Source organism: Bos taurus, chromosome 2 (genome assembly GCF_002263795.3).
Source record: "Bos taurus isolate L1 Dominette 01449 registration number 42190680 breed Hereford chromosome 2, ARS-UCD2.0, whole genome shotgun sequence".
NCBI classification, from domain to species: domain Eukaryota; kingdom Metazoa; phylum Chordata; class Mammalia; order Artiodactyla; family Bovidae; genus Bos; species Bos taurus.
The window spans coordinates 89,811,084-89,823,714 of NC_037329.1; the positions used below are offsets into that span (position 1 = coordinate 89,811,084).

Genomic DNA, 12,631 nt, shown 5'->3' on the forward strand with positions numbered 1-12,631 from the left:
CCCAGGCAAGAATACTGGAGTGGGTTGCCATTTCCTTCTCCTGGGAAGCCCCAATTAAATATTACTATATGTTAATATATATACAAATATATATGGGCTTCCCTGGTGGCACAGTGGTAAAGAACTCGCCTGCCAATTCAGGAGATGCGGGTTTAATCCCTGAGTCAGGAAGATTCACTGGAGGAGGAAATGGCAACCTAATGCAGTATTCTTGCCTGGAGATTCCCAGCGACAGAGGAGCTTGGCGGGCTACAGTCCATGGGGTCGCAAAGAGTCGGACATGACTGAGCTTGCACGCATATACACGTATATATGGTACATATATCATACAAATATACATATAATATATACATTATATATTACAGCCCAGAAATGGAAACCACATCTTCAATTTAATTTGAAAGGGAAAATGTAATAGGAAGAATGATTAACTAGCTGAAAAGGTTAGCTGCTCAAGGTAAAATGCCTCTAGGGCTGAGGGTGAGTACCCAAGGAGGAAAGAAATTTGGAAGACTCCTCCCCATGACCCCAAGGTTAGGAATCAGAACTGGCTGAAGAAGATGTGCTGTGTCCACGGATGACAGAGTATTTCCCTGGAGGGGATAGAGGGGTGGAGGGGGTGTGTGTGTCACAAGCCAGAGTTTGTCTACAGTTGGTAAGTGGGGTTGGCGGGCAGGGGACTGCCCACTGGGTGCCCACCCAGTTCTCAGGTCCCACAGGTCCTCTGCAAGCCTCCGGCAGCTGTGCCTGACGGGAGAAGAGGAGCAGCCCCACTAGGAAGAGAAGTTTCTCTCTCTCTGCTTTTGCTTGCCCTGTCCCTCCAGCGCCTTCTACCTACAAGTCTAAGAGTGTGCCGGCTGGCAAAGGTATTTCACAGCATGTAGCTACAGAATCATCAAGCCAGGCTAATAAGAGTGGATTTGAACTGAGAGGCAAAAGACTGTTTGCTTCTGGCATGATATACTGCTCCTGCTTCTGTAAACAAAATGGTATATGTGACATATTATGCATATAGATGCTATAATAATAATTATTCACACAGTATTATGTGTTTACTCTGAGTGCCAGGAGCTGTTCTAAACATTTTGCAAGTATTTGTATATGCTTAGTTGCTCAGTCGCGTCCAACTCTTTGCGACCCTATGAACTGTAGTCCACCAGGCTCCTCTGTCCATGGGGATTCTCCAGGCAAGAATAGTGGAGTGGGTTGTCATCCCCTCCTCCAGGGGATCTTCCCAACCCAGGGATCGAACCCAGGTCTCCTGCATTGCAGGTGGATTCTTTACTGTCTGAGCCAACAAAGGTTGTTAATATCTATACTGAAGCATCAAGTTGTTCAGTCATTGCGCAAGGTCACACAGCTAGCAAGTAGCATATCAAGAATCATGATGACTTTACAAGCAAAGAAAAAAGACTAAAAGAATCAAGATGTTATCAGTGGTGACCTCTCAAGGTGGCGTCGAAAAGGCCACAGGAGAGGTTTTCACTTTTTTATTGGTGCTTTAAATAACTAAATGATATTTAGTGATAAAATGACTGTTTTTTTTTATTTTGTTTTTGTTTCTCGGTGAGGGCCACCTCATGAGAAGAGTTGACTCATTGGAAAAGACTCTGATGCTGAGAGGGATGGGGGTGGGAGGAAAAGGGGATGACAGAGGATGAGATGGCTGGATGGCATCACCGACTCGAAGGACGTGAGTCTGGGTGAACTCCGGGAGTTGGTGACGGACAGGGAGGCCTGGCGTGCTGCGGTTCATGGTGTCGCAAAGAGTCGGACACGACTGAGCGACTGAACTGAACTGAGGGGTCAGGGTGGTATTTTTCCAAGAAGTAACTAAAATAATTAGTAAGTAACAACTCCCCGTGCCAGGCAGTAAGAAACGAACAGTCTTAGGAGAAGGGCAGGCAGTGTGTGAGGGAGGGAGTGGCAGTGTCCCGAGGGACAGATGGGAAGAGTTTGAGTCACCATGAGCCCTGGCAGCTGGTTCACATTGTGTGCGGTGTAATCTGTGCCTGGCTTCTTGCCTACCGTCCCCAGCCCTACAGCCTCAGAGAGTAGGTTGCCTGAGGGAACACGTATTTATGGAGCACTTGTAAGGTAATATCCATAAGCACCACTCTGCAGGGCAACCTTATCAGATCGTCATTTTAATCTCTATTTCCCCCATGAAAAGACCCAGCCTGGGAAGCAAAGAAAGGTGTCCAGGTCCTCAGCGACAGGCCAAGTTGAATGCTGATCCGTCTGATTCCAAAGTTCAAGCGCACCCAGCTGCTTTCTAGGTAGTAAAAGGCTAGGCTTCTTTCCCCCAACTGCCTCTGGAAGGCTGACCCTGGTGGCTGACCCAGCAGATTTAGATCCTTCCCCGGGGGCTTCCCTGGTGGCTCAGAGGTTAAAGCATCTGCCTCCAATGCGGGAGACCCGGGTTCGATCCCTGGGGCCGGAAGATCCCCTGGAGAAGAAAACGGCACCCCACTCCAGTATTCTTGCCTGGAGAATCCCATGGACGGAGAAGCTTGGTAGGCTACAGTCCACGGGGTCCAAAGAGTTGGACATGACTGAGCGACTTCACCTCCCCCTTCCAGGGATTGAAGGCTGCAGGTTAAGGTGTCAGTAGAGGGAGAGCCAGGCCAGAGATGCTGACATTGGCTTTCAATGAACCATCATTTGTCCTTCCTTCTAGGAGCTGCTCCTGAGCTATGTCCACGTTCAGACACTGTGGAGTTGGACCTGGGCAGACTGTGCAGAGCTGGCCACTTAAACTTTGGGAAGTGAGCTTGGAATTTCCAGAGAAAGCTTCAGGCGTAGAGAAGTGGCGGTCACCACTGCAGTGCTCAGTCCTGACACAGATGCACTGACTAGAGTTGGTGCTAATTGGGATCCACTCACGCTCTCTTTGCGGACAAAGGTCTGTATAATCAAAACTGATTTTTCCAGTAGTCATGTACAGCTGGACAATAAAAAAGACTGAGCACCAAAGAACTGATGCCTTTGAACTGTGGTGCTGGAGAAGACTCTTGAGAGTCCCTTGGTCAGCAAGAAGATCAAACCGGTCAATCCTAAAGGAAATCAACACTGAATATTCATTGGAAGGACTGATGCTCAAGCTGAAGCTCCAATATTCTGGCCACCTGATGCAAACATCCGACATATTGGAAAAGACCCTGATGCTGAGAAAGATTAAAGGCAGAAGGAGAAGGGGACGACAGAGGATGAGATGGTTGGATGGCATCACCAACTCAATGGACATGAGTTTGAGCAAACTGTGGGAAATGGTGAAGGACAGGGAAGCCTGGCATGTTTCCTTCCATGAGGTCGCAAAGAATAAAACACGACTGAGTAACTGAACAACACCACCTTGCCTTTGGTTATTAGTCCACTCTAGTTACCAGCAGGCTGGGTATGCATGGGGAAGGGCAGTGTTTAGCCAACTTCTTCTAGGACCTAGTCACCTACAGTGTGGTTGCCAACTTCAGAGGAGGGACCACCAGTGATACTGGATGGTGCATAGTCATACATTAAACCAGGGGACTACAAAGTGAAAAGTTCTTCTCTTTATAGTTCTTTTACGTCATTAGGGAAAGAAATCCATTGTTGGGACTTCCCAGGTGGTCCAGTGGTTAAGAATCTGCCTTCCAATGGAGGGGACAAGGGTTCAATCCCTGGTTGGTGAACTAAGGTTCCTCATGCTTCAGGGCAACTAATCCTGTGCACACAGCTCTGAAATGAAGACCCAGTGCAGTCAAAACAAAAACAAAAACAAAAAAATCCAAAAAAACAAAAACCCACTGTCACTGCCAATCTACCTATTTTGTCTCAAACTTTGCTGTTTTTTTTTTTTCCTTTTTGTGCATACACGGCATGCAGAAGTTCCCTGACCAGATATCGAAACTGTGCTCCCTTCTTTGGAAGCATGGAGTCTTAACCCCTGGACCTCCAGGGAAGTCCCTCATTTCTCTTTTTCATCAAGGAAAAAACTAGGCAATGGTATCTAACTAGAGGTTAGTAAACAGTGTCACATTTTAATTTTATTTATTTTTACAGCTCCTTTTCTGTAGCAAATGTAATGCTTCTACATTTACAGTAGTGACATAAAATTTCCTTTTAATATTTATTTGGGTCAAATTTTATTTAAGTAAAGAAAGAGAATCAGGTAAAAATTAAATAAATAAAAGAATGAGTAAATGGGGAATAGGAAAGAAATTGTTGAAGTCATTCAGGAATGGCTGAAGTGGGCAATGTGGTGCCATTCATGAGGAAGCCAGGCTGCTCTGAGAAGCAGCACCTAAATGGCCCAGCTGATGATTCAGCTATGGAAGCCCAGACTCTTTTGGGCAAGTTCTGGAATGAGGCTTGGTTAGAGATCAGTGATTTTGGTGTAACATAGGACTTTTTTTATATCTGAGTCTCACTGCACATGTTCTTTTTCAGTCTGGGAAACTGTGATGTGTGGGAACAGACTACCACCAGTTGACAGGAAGCCTGACTTTTCTTTTTGGATGCAAGGAAGTGTTTGGTAGCCAAGGAGACATTTGTTTACCAGTGGGAGATCCCAAAGCCCCCCATTTCCTGGTTCTTCTTCCTACGGTACCCCTTGGGACATTTAAAGCTGTTTCTCCTGGTATTTAACTCCACATTTATATCCAGCATACTTAGAGTCTGTCTTTTAATTAATCAATTTTATCGTGTAGGTCACGATCACTAATTGTGTTATTTGAATCTCCTATAGCCCTACTGCTTTTTCTCTCTGCCCTGTCAGTTACACAGAGGTGCACAAATATCTCATACTCCCACTGTGGACTTTCTACTTCTTATTTTAGTTCTGATCACTTTTGCTTTATGTTTACTTTGATGTTATATAATGATACCAGTTTTACATCCTGATACTTTTAGTGTTTCAGTGTCTTTACATTTAACCTCTGTCTGTTATAAGCAGTGTATTGTCAGTTTTGTTTTTTGTTTGTTTTTATTTGTTTAAACAAAATCCGGTCCTATAAATCTTTTCTTAAAATTAGAATTTGTAGTCCATCTCTGTTTAATGTACTTATTTATATAATATGCATAGCTTTTATAATTCATGTGCAGTTTTGTGTTTTCCTTGTGTCTGATCTGTAAAGTTTTGGTTTTATCCGTGTGCAAGAGCTATAAACCTAATGCATCTGTATGTAGCTTTATGTTTCTATATAAATACTTAGATATTATAATAAATGAAGTAAAAATTGGAAAAAAATACAAAATCAATACAAAACAAACACCGAAGAATGATGTGACGTGACTTTTCAATGAAAGAATAAATTGAGCTAAAAAAAGCATCATTTATTGCTACATTTCACTTAAATCTTCATAGTCTTTGACTTTCTTCATCAGATTCTTCACCATTTGGAGTCTTTTCAAAAGGTCTCAGTTTCTTTTCTCCTGCAGGATCCTTTTCTCTACCTTTATGGAAACATCTAGCAAGGTCTATGAGGAAAAACAGAAAAACAGACAATAAATGTCATTTCTTAAAAATGTAAACATTTTTTTCGACATAATTAAGATTTATACAATTTTCACACAACAGTAGGACACAATTTCTATTCAAGTTCCCATAGACTGTAAACTAGAAAACACTGGAACATATCCAAGGATGTAAAACAAGGTACAAACATTTCATGTTCTAAAGATATTGAAATTGTACAGAGTATGTTCTCTTATCACTGTGTAATTATGTTAGAAATCAGTATCAAAAGATACTGCTGATAAAGAATCCTCCTGCAATGTGGGAGACCTGGGTTCGATCCCTGGGTTGGGAAGATCTTCTGGAGGAGGGCATGGCAACACACTTCAGTATTCTGGCCTGGAGAATTCCATGGACTGTACAGTCCATGGGGTAACAAAGAGTCAGACATGTCTGAGTGACTTTATTATTCTTCATTAAATAGAGTAGGGAACCCAGAAGGGGGAGCGCTGTTATGGCCTGAGATAGTCAGTTCAGTCGCTCAGTCGTGTCTGACTCTTTTTGACTCCATGGACTGCAGCTTACTCCAATTTATGTCCATCGAGTCAGTGATGCCATCCAGCCATCTCATCCTCTGTTGTCCTCTTCTCCTGCCTTCAATCTTTCCCAGCATCAGGGTCTTTTCCAATGAGTCAGTTCTTTGCATCAGGTGGCCAAAGTATTGGAGTTTCAGCTTCAGCATCAGTCTTTCCGATGAATATTCAGGACTTATTTCTTTTAGGATGGACTGGTTGGACCTCCTTGCAGTCCAAGGGACTCTCAAGAGTCTTCTCCAACACCACAGTTTAAAAGCATCAATTCTTTGGTGCTCAGCTTTCCTTATAGTCCACCTCTCACATCCATACATGACAACTGGAAAAACCAAAGCCTTGACTAGATGGACCTTTGTTGGCAAAGTAATGTCTCTGCTTTTTAATATGCTGTCTAGATTGGTCATAACTTTTCTTCCAAGGAGTAATTTCAATTTCATGACTGCAGTCACCATCTGCAGTGATTTTGGAGCCCCCCAAAATAAAGTCTGTCACTGTTTCCACAGTTTCCCTATCTATTTGCCATGAAGTGATGGGACCAAATGCCATGATCTTAGTTTTCTGAATGTTGAGCTTTCGGCCAACTTTTTTATTCTCCTCTTTCACTTTCAACAAGAGGCTCTTCAGTTCCTCTTCACTTTCTGCCATAATGGTGGTGTCATCTGCATATCAGGTTACTGATATTTTCCCCAGGAATCTTGATTCCAGCTGTGCTTCATCCAGTTTGGTATTTTGCATGATGTACTCTGCATAGAAGTTAAATAAGCGGGGTAGCAATATACAGCCTTGACATACTCCTTTCCATTTTTGGGACCAGTCTGTTGTTCCATGTCCAGTTCTAGCTGTTGCTTCCTGACCTGCATACAGATTTCTCAGGAGGTAGGTCAGGTGGTCTGGTATTCCCATCTCTTTCAGAATTTTCCACAGTTTATTTGTTGTGACCCACATAGTCATAGGTTTTGGCATAGTCAATAAAGCAGAAATAGATGTTATTCTGGAACTCTCTTGCTTTTTCTATGACCCAAAGGATGTTGGCAATTTGATCTCTGGTTCCTCTGCCTTTTCTAAATCCAGCTTGAACTTCTAGAAGTTCATGGTTCATGTACTGCTGAAGCCTGGCTTGGAGAATTTTGAGCCTTACTTTGCTAGCCTGTGAGATGAGTGCAATTGTGTGGTACTTTGAGCATTCTCTGGCATTGCCTTTCTTTGGGATTGGAATGAAAATTGACCTTTTCCAGTCCTGTGGCCACTGCTGAGGTTTCCAGATTTGTTGGCATATTGAGTGCTGCACTTTCACAGCATCATCTTTTAGGATTTGAGATAGCTCAACTGAAATTCCATCACCTCCACTAGCTTTGTTTGTAGTGATGCTTCCTAAGGCCCACTTGACTTCACATTCCAGGATGTCTGGCTCTAGATGAGTGATCACACCATCGTGATTATCTGGGTCATGAAGAACATTTTTGTATAGTTCTTCTGTGTATTCTTGCCACCTCTTCTTAATATCTTCTTCTTCTGTTAGGTCCATACCATTTCTGTCCTTTATTGTGCCCATCTTTGCATGAAATGTTCCCTTCGTATCTCTCATTTTCTTGAAGAGATCTCTAATCTTTCCCATTCTATTGTTTCCCTCTATTTCTTTGCATTAATCACTGAGGAAGGCTTTCTTATCTCTCCTTGCCATTCTTTGGAACTCTGATCAAATGTGTGTATCTTTCCTTATCTCCTTTGCTTTTCACTTCTCTTCTTTTCTCAGCTATTTGTAAGACCTCCTCAGAAAACTTTATTGCATTTCTTTTTCTTTGGGATGGTCTTGATCCCTGTCTCCTGTACAATGTCACAAACCTCTGTCCATATGAAAGGGTAACAGGCAAGAAGGCCAGGGGTCTCCAAACGGAGGATGCAAGTGTCAGACATTTTTATCTCTCTTAAGCATCAGGAGGAAACAAACTAGTGATATTTTTTTCCCTTCTCTATACAAATTTAAAAGGAGGTTTCTCTTAAAATACTGTATTGCCATAATGACACCTGGTTTCACCTGAAGTTTACTATTCTCAAACCTTGAGTTAACCAATGCATTTTTCTTATGGAAATGTTTGTCTTAAGCTATGTTAATATACAATGCATTTACCCCAGACTCTGTCTTCAAGTCGGTTCTGCCTAATGGCTCAGAACCTACTTGACAAACCAGTATGTTATAGTCAGACACTGTTCCCCTAATCTATGTAAATGAAACTATTTGTATGGTAATGTGCCCTTCTACAAGATTCAAGTCATTCGTTTTATGGCACGGGATGACTCATTTGGTGCCAAGATTATCCCAAAATACATCTTATGGATGAGGGGCCTGGTGCCATTCTGAGTTTTAAGAAATTCCTTTCTTTCATTAACAGACTGCTAGTGACTATAAATGGCACCCCACTCCAGTACTCTTGCCTGGAAAACTCCATGGATGGAAGAGCCTGGTAGGCTGCAGTCCATGGGGTCACTTAGAGTCGGACACAACTGAGTGATTCAGTTTCACTTTTCACTTTCATGCATTGAAGAAGGAAATGGCAACCCACTCCAGTGTTCTTGACTGGAGAATCCCAGGGACTGGGAGCCTGGTGGGCTGCGGTCCATGTGGTTGCACAGAGTCAGACACGACTGAAGCAACTTAGCAGCAGCAACAGTAGCAGCAGCAGCAGCAGCAGCAGTGACTATATAACATCCAGCTAAGACTACACAAAAGCTCTGAGTGATCAAGCTTTGTCTCTGGCCCCAGCTTGAATACTTCTCCTCTGGAGGCCAAGGATCCTGGAGCCTTTTCATGGTTCAACAACAACCTTTCATCTTGGGGGCTCATCCAGGATCCTGCAGGACAAGGTAAGGATGCTTGGAGCTCTAGTTCTTTGTTCTCCTAGCGAACACGTTTTCTGCTGTACTTTACTAACTCTACGGTGTGGTTGTGTGAATGAATGAAACACCCTGTGTGAAGTAAGTGAGGAGCCCTGCTCTGCGGTTCCACAGGGATCTCATACAGCTTTGGCAGAAACTTGTCGGGGGTTTATACCAATCTGCCAATGCCAAGAGGCACCCAACATCTCCTTTGGGGACCGACCAGAAATGGGCAAAAAGTGTGGACCGAACTCTCCTTTCTAGGTCAAACTTTTCGGTCTCTTTGACCATTTCATAGCTCCTTGGGAATTAGAAGTACTGACCTAACCTATCGGATCATAGACTTAGAAGGGACTTGTGATCTATGCTGTTACTGTGTACTATTACTTAGGTCCCAAACTTGGATTGGTAGTCAGGAAGCACCTAGCCTCGCTAGGAATCGTAAGTTCAGAAGCTAGATGGAGCTCTAGCTCCAAGAGCATCTCTGAGGTTAAAGGTTACTCAGATTGGAACTACAATGGGTTTTTCCCTTTGGTAATGCTGGCTCTTAGTGGACCAGAGGAGGCTCTTATACTGGTGTGGTGACACTTGGAAGGAACATCACAGTTTTATGTTCATATCTGTCTTATTGTGGTCAGGAATATACTCAGGGTAACGAATGTTTCCCCCAGTGGTCTTAGGTTGGGAGGGATTCTGGAAGGTTACTCTGATTGCACTCCTGTTGGCATAAGAGATGAACAAGATTTTAATGGTGAGGAGCTGGATGTCAGTCAGGGATGCTATCAGGTCTACCCCTGGTGCATCCCCACCCCATCTCGGTGGTAGAACCGGGAGGGATGAGTATGATGCCTGCATCGGTAAGGGACAGACTAAGTCCAACTAGGAAAGAAAAGCTTTTGGTGTGAAGTCTGTCTACACCCCCATCTAGAGCAGGGAGGGATGCCTCTGGTAGAAAGATGGCGCTGGTCGCTTTTTTTTTTCTTACAGATGGGAGCTAACAATTCCGGTCTCACTCCTTTGAACTGTATCCTGAAAAACTGGGATAGATTTGATCCCCAGGGCTTAAAGAAGACACACCTGGTCTTCCTATGTGATACTGTATGGCCACGGTACCCACTGGAGGACAGCGAATGGTAGCCAGTTGGAGGGTCTCTTAAGTATAATACTGTTTTACAATTAGACCAGTTCTGTAGAAAACAAGGGAAATGGGTAGAAGTAGCATATGTGTTGCCCTTTTTCTCTCTGCAAAATATGCCAGACTTGTGTCCTAAGGATATAGATTTGTGTGTGACACCTTCAGCTCCCTCCTGTCCTCCTACTTCGCCCTCATACCCTGGGCTCCCAACTGAGCAAACTGAAAGCGAGAGAACCCGCCCCCCCCCCCCCCCTCCACCCAGGAAGGATTGCCTTGGTCTTAGTGGAAACCCAAACTGAGATTCAAACGGCCCAAGTAGAGGTCCAAACAACTCCTGTCTCAGTACGACCTCAGACTACTCTGGTTTCAATAGAGACTCAGACCATTGAAGTAAGAGATGCGATGGAGGACAGGAGACAAAGAGATAAAGAAAAACAGGTTTCTCCAATCTACCCCTGGGATCATATGCGCAGAGCAGCCACAGGGGCTGAGGGACAGCCACACAAGCTGTTTGCCTCTTCATGAAGCATCCACCGGGAGAAATAATCAGTCTATGAGAGTTAATAACTAAGAAATAAAAAGAATCAATGAGGATCTGGGAGACTATTTAGAGGACCCAGAAAAATATATTAAAGCTTTTAAAGGTGTTGCTCTGCTTTATGACCTTACTTGGAAGGATGCGTTGTATATCTTGGGACAAACGCTGACTCCCAACTCAAAAAGTCGAGTTTTGGGAAAAGCGGTTGCTTATGGAGATGAATGGCTTGGTAATGAATCAGTAGGGAAGAAGGAGGATGAGATAACCACCCTCCCTACTGGGAATCAGGCAGTCTCAATTACAGAACCAGATTGGGACTACAACACAGCTAAAGGAAGATGGGATAAGAGTCATGTTGTCGGATGTATTCTTGAAGGACTCAGGCAGGTGTGTTCTAAGCCTTTAAACTATGGCAAATTGGCAAACTTAGAACAGGAGGAGAAGGAAGCTCCTGGTAAATTCCTAGATAGACTGAGAGAAGCCCTTTGCAGATTCATTGAGACTGATCCTGAAAGAGAAGAGGGAAAAGTGATCTTAAAGGATAGATTTCTCACTCAGTTGGCTCCAGATATCCGCCTTAAGCTATTAAAACAGGCATATGGACCAAATCAGTCTTTAGATAATCGGTTACAACTGGCTCAGACAGTCTATTATGGTAGGGAATGTGAGGAAAAGAAAGAAAGGCAGAAAAAGACAAAGGAACAGGTGGAAGCTTTCACAATGGCTACGAGAACCGTTCTTAAACAGCCTGAGAAAAATGCCCAGAGGGACCCAGGTAAAAAGGGATGGGCTTGCTATTACTGTGGAAAGGAGAGGCACCTCAAGTGGGATTGCCCTCAGGAATCTAAGCCGCCCCCGGCTCCCTGTCTGGTCTGCAAAGGACCACACTGAAAGAGAGACTGCCCTCAGAGGCGTAGGTCTCAGGAGTCAGACTCTCAAGGCAATCAGAACTGAAGGTGCCCGGGGGTCCCCACACAAGCTCCCGTCCTAATTACACCTGAGGAACCCCGGGTATTATTAACTGTGGGGGGCCAATCCGTTGATTTCCTTTTAGATACAGGGGCAACTTACTCTGTGTTTACTGAAGCCCCTGGCCCACTTTCTTCCCGATCCGCTTCCATAATGGGACTGTCTGGATGAGCCAAAAGGTATTATTTCAATTATTCTTTAAGTTGTAACTGGGATTCCATGCTATTTTCACACGAGTTTCTGATCATGCCAGAGTCTCCCTCACCCCTATTGGGGAGGGATATACTGAGCAAATTCCATGCCTCTGTTTTTATGAATATGGAGCCCTCCCTTTCTCTCCATTTAATTGAACAAAATGTAAATCCTAGAATATGGGCTGATGGAAAATCTGTGGGTTGAGCACAAAATGCTATTCCTGTAGTTGTCAAGCTCAAAGACCCACACTTATTTCTACATAAGAAGCAGAATCCACTGAAATCTGAGGTTAAGGAAGGGTTAACACCCATCATCGAAAATTTAAAGGAGCAGGGACTATTATTTCCCTGTAACAGTCCATGCAACACTCCTATTTTGGGTATAAAGAAATCAAATGGTAAATGGAGACTAGTTCAAGATTTACAAATAATAAATGAGGCTGTAGTTCCTTCACACCCATGGTAACTAATCCTTATACTCTACTGTCTGAAATTCCTGAACGGGCCAAATATTTCTCAGTAACTGATTGGAAAGATGCCTTCTATTCAGTGCCTTTGGTGGAGGAAAGTCAATTTTTATTTGCCTTTGAAGACCCTACGCAGCCAGTTTCTCAGTTAACCTGGACAGTTTTGCCCCAGGGATTTCGTGACAGTCCTCACTCATCTGGACAAAGTTTGTCACAGGATCTACAAAACTTTAATAACTCTGAAGCAGTGGTGTTACAATATGTAGATGATATTCTGATCTGGAGAAGGGAATGGCAAACCACTTCAGTATTCTTGCCTTGAGAACCCCGTGAACAATATGAAAAGGCAAAATGATAGGATACTGAAAGAGGAACTCCTCAGGTCAGTAGGTGCCCAATATGCTACTGGAGATCAGTGGAGAAATAA

At 43.7% G+C, this 12,631-nt stretch overlaps 1 protein-coding gene across 1 annotated transcript in view; it reads right to left on the bottom strand.

The window, feature by feature from the left end:
* Positions 1–5,299: 5,299 nt before the first annotated feature.
* The window catches only part of FLACC1 (flagellum associated containing coiled-coil domains 1), a 108,191-nt gene continuing 100,859 nt past the window's right edge, over positions 5,300–12,631 (bottom strand). Inside the window, exon 16 of the transcript XR_009491239.1 lies at positions 5,300–5,457. The gene's annotated coding sequence lies outside the window, so the exon portion shown is untranslated. The remainder of the gene's footprint in view (positions 5,458–12,631) is intronic.